The 4,455-nt window shown below is 47.6% G+C and overlaps 1 protein-coding gene across 7 annotated transcripts in view; it reads left to right on the plus strand.

The window, feature by feature from the left end:
- Positions 1-3,607: 3,607 nt before the first annotated feature.
- The window catches only part of GRM1 (glutamate metabotropic receptor 1), a 191,486-nt gene continuing 190,638 nt past the window's right edge, over positions 3,608-4,455 (plus strand). For 2 of the 7 annotated variants that reach the window (XM_035321825.1, XM_035321824.1), the window contains exon 1: positions 3,608-3,969. The gene's annotated coding sequence lies outside the window, so the exon portion shown is untranslated. Of the gene's footprint in view, positions 3,970-4,078; positions 4,101-4,455 lie in introns of those variants that run through there. The other 5 variants (XM_035321820.1, XM_035321826.1, XM_035321823.1 and 2 more) reach the window with 4 other exon arrangements.

Raw genomic sequence — 4,455 nt, forward strand, 5'->3', positions numbered from 1 at the left:
GACATTTCCAAATGAAGTTAGAGATTTGTATATTTTAAAATGAGAGTCTGAAGCTCAGAAATGGTGGACCTTTGACTTTGGAATGCACTTTTCTCTTTGGCCTGATGGAACACAAGCTTGTTGGTATGCGGGACCCTTAACAGATTTATCTATTTACTCAGGTTGTTTCATAGCAGATTATTTCAGGGAATTCAGAGGATCTCGAGGCAAGAGAGCTTAATCAAAACTAATTAAGCCAGATAGAATTGGTGTGTGTAAGAATTTATCATAAATATTGCTCAGCATTTTGGTCTAGAGGGCACCATAAGTACATTTTTGCAGTTAAGAAATAAATAAATACAGGGATGGCTTTGAACGTTATCCAGGACTGAGTATCCACCTTCCTTTGTGCTGGTGACATTCTTCTGGCTTCTTGTTCATACATCATGAACATGTCCACAAGGACCAGAAGGACAATATTCTTGAGACACCTGCACAACAGGGAGACCTAGGGCAGGCATGCAGCCTTAGGGGCACGTGCCTCTTCTTGTGGTGATGGGAAAGGGGGTGCTTTTGGCTGTCACATGTCATTGTTTGGATGGCATGTGTTCGTGTTGAGAAACAATTTGAGAGGTGAGCTTTCCTTCAGGAAAAGCCAGGCCTTTGCCCTTCGGGAGCATGGTGGTGATTCCTCTGCTTGACCGTCTTCATGAAGAACTTTGGCTGAGAGCTTTTTTAATATGACCTTATAAAACAATCAGTTATTTATATAAAAATGCAAAAAGAATTATTTTTAGCTTATTAACAGATCTGCTAGCCAGAGATTGAAACTGCTGAATGTATGAATAAATCTGGTCTGTTCATCACATCACAAAGCCTATACTCCTTAGAGAGTGTCAAAAATCTGCAAGATGTCCCTAAGTGCTGAGTTTTGCACTGATTTGGATCTCACACTTATTTGAAAGACGTATGAATTCATAACCTCCTAACTAAATCTCTGAGGAGGTATTTTAGTTATTTTAAAAGGATGTGTAATCTCCTAAGCCCGTGAAATATGCTCAGGATGCTGTGACTTGAGACAGGGGGTAAGCAGGAGCTGGATGACTAGCAATGGAAGCTTTCATATTTATGAGGATCCTTGTGGTTGAGGGGTGTGTATGACTGTCAAAAAAAAAAAAAAAAAAAAAAAGAGCAGAGGAGAGTAGCCCAATAAAATTGTAGGTCTGTGTGTATTTTGTTGCTAGATTCTAAATATCACAGAAGTGAGACCTAAATTTAATGGGTTAATTCTATTTAATTTTTATGGATCTACTGGTACAAGGAACAGCTGAGCAATCAAGCAATCAGACCTTTATGAAGCTCCGTATATACTGACATCGATCCTTTAATGTTCACTTCCTAGCAATTGAAGCAAATAAGGGTAAGTAATCAAACTGTTTAAAATGCTGTTTCTTTGCTTCTTAACATATAGGGTGACTTCATAGCTTAAATATAAAAAAGAGGGTAAAAATGATGCTGTAGCTGGCACATTTTTTTTTTTAAGTGAAACCAATGAGAAGCATTGCCTTTGCTAAGAGAAGAGGAGAAAACATGCTGAATATATTAGGAAGATTAAAATCCTTGTTTCTACAGAACGAGCCTGCCTGATGATAAGATGACTATAAATCCTTGTTCACAAGCAAACACAATACTGAAATGAAATACTTCAACAGAGGGATACCTGTGCATGTTTTGCATGCGTACTCTGTATATATAGTAGGTGGATTGTGTAAATCATGAAAGGAAAGCCTTTGAATGAGCAAAATGGAAAGGATTACTGAGAACTTATGAAATACCTCGTGTATATGTATTAACGGACTTCAATCAGGAAAATATGAAATTTCCACTTGTTTTCAAGGCAGAATAAAACTACATAATTTTAGAGGCACTGATCCTTGCAGAATAGCTTTAAATCTGCCCAATAATGTAGCTAGAGAGTCTGCACAATTAAACAGTCAATCTGAATTTTCACTCTTTCTAGAAAGCAGAGGAGGAGGACCAAAACAGGGTCTCAGCAAGCCAAGTTACCAAGCTTCAGTCCTTGCTACTCCAAACCAGTTCCCTTTCAAAATATTTTCTACAATTTGCTGGCCTTTCTCTTTACAGCTGACCAGAACTTTTCCTATAGAAGATTGATGCAAAAGGCCATGTTGTTGAAATAGAAACATTTAACAGGAGTGTGCCTGTTGTAGACAAAAATATATGTTTTGGAGAAATACTGGAAAAGAGCTTCCATGTTAAGCTGATGATTGATTTCATTTGAAGTAAAAATAATGACTCTCTGTGCTATGTAGTATAAAATGTTTAAACTGAAATAAGAACAAAACACTTTTGATGCTATCAAAATAGAATATTTCAATCAACCTCCAAGTGATTTTCAAATTGTGTTTCATAGGAGACTGGAAATTGTTCACTTTTCATCTGTTTCATGAACAAACAATATTCTACATCAGGGAGTTTTCCACAGAAAGCGAGTAGTGCTTACAGCCCCTGCTCTGTTATCACCCTGATACTTCTCTCATCTGATGGCAGCTGCAAGAAATGCAGTCCTGTCCGCTCCAAGGATGGTTACTGCATGGTGAATGTACCGTGTGTACAGAGATGTGGGGAAACAGTGAGAAGGGGCAGGGTCTGTTTGTGAGGGCAGAAGTGCTGGATCTGTGGGTAGTGACAGGGTCAGGGTGGCATGTGGTGACACTCAGTGCAGACCAGAGCACCAACACCAAAAGGACAGTGCTGCCTACCCTTGCTGGTCCTCTGGGGACCCTGGGGCACACCATGCTGCCAGTGAGGGTGGTGCCAGCAAGAAGAGGCAGACTGAGGCCCCTGTGGTCCCACTGCCCTCTTTGGGCTCTTCCCAAAGCCTCCACACATCCCAAGCATCCTCACAGGAGCCCCAGACCCCCTCAGCTCCCCTCCCTGCTCCCACCCCACACAGCTCGGTGCCCCCAGGCCTGGTGCTGGCGGAGCTGCCCCGGGCTGGGCCTGGGGGCCCTGTGGGAGCCTTGTGCTAGGTCTTCTGCAATGAGCGTGCCTCATGGATCGACACACGAGGCAGGCAAATAACGAGCTGTGTGACAGGAGAAAAAGCACAAATATTGACACAGGGAGAAGACACCCCTGAGGCAGCCTTCGCTGCAAACCCTTCGCTGAATGAGCAATAGTTAAATGTTTGTCCTTGCCTCTTTCTTTCAAAAGTAGGACAAATATCTATAGAGTTCCCAGCGGGGAGGTAATCTAACTTTAACTTTCGTACAGTCAAGTAAAACACCCGAGACCCGCGTGAGGGATGCAAGCAGGTCGTCTGAATTATGATTATTCAATCTGGTATTATTTTAATCTGACATGCTTCTCACGTGCTTCATTTAGCTTCATCTTGACCTGAAAACTGTAATCTCAATGCCTTTATTCTTACAGGTGATTTATCTCATTGCAGTACCTTTTTTGTATACGTATATATGCATATGTATGTGTGTGTAAATATATGTGTATGTGTTTGAATAGTGAAACCGTGCCTGTGAGGCAGCTCGGCACATTTCGCCATCTCGGGTCCCCCGAGCGTGGTCGGGGTCGCCTTCAAGGCCCCGTCCATCGCCTTTGCTTTTGCTAAGTGTGGCCAGCGGGTAATGAATAAAGAGCCCGGGGGGGAGGAGAGACTGACCCCCCCCTGCAGCGGCTGCGTGCTCCGGGTGATGCTCCCTTGCTCGCTTACGAGGCGAACAGGGGAAGAAATTAAGGAGGGGGAGAAAATGCCTGATCCTTCCGTGTGAGATAATGGATGAGCCCGGGATGACCTGTTTTTTTCCTTGCGGTGGAGCGGCGCTGAAGACAGAGGGCACCAGCGCCCAGCCCACAGCCGTCGCCCCGCCGCCAGCGCGCCAGCTCGGGGCGCCCGGGGAGCTGCCGGTGCCTGCTCGGGGCGCCGGGGGAGCGGCCGCCCCACCGGGACAGGTACGGCCCGGCACGGCCCCCACCGGCACCGGGCTGCGGCCGGGGGGCGGCAGCGGGGGAAGCCTCCCTCCAGCGGGGCTGCACGCCCGGCTGGACGAGCACCGGGACGGACAGGCTGCGTGCACCGGGGGGTGTGTGGCGGGGTGCCGGAGGGTCGGTGTGGCGGGCTGTCCGAGTGTCGGTATGTCGGGGTGTCGGTATGTCTGTGTGTCGGTATGTCTGTGTGTCGGGGGGTCGGGGTGTCCGTGTGTCGGGGTTTCGGTGCACGCGGGGGGACCGCGGCAGCAGAGGGGCAGAAGTTTGGGGGAAGCACCCAAGGGTGCTGGCGGCCGGGATGCGGGGCAGGGGCGGGGGCACCGGGAGCCGGGCGCTGTCCCGGGTGCTGACGGCGCCGCCGAGCAACAGGGACCCGGCCCGGCCGCGCTCTCCGCTCCCCGCTCCCGGCTCCCGGCTCCCGGCTCCCGGCTCCCGGCTCCCGGCTCCCGG

The sequence above is a fragment of the Oxyura jamaicensis genome, chromosome 3 (genome assembly GCF_011077185.1).
Source record: "Oxyura jamaicensis isolate SHBP4307 breed ruddy duck chromosome 3, BPBGC_Ojam_1.0, whole genome shotgun sequence".
NCBI classification, from domain to species: domain Eukaryota; kingdom Metazoa; phylum Chordata; class Aves; order Anseriformes; family Anatidae; genus Oxyura; species Oxyura jamaicensis.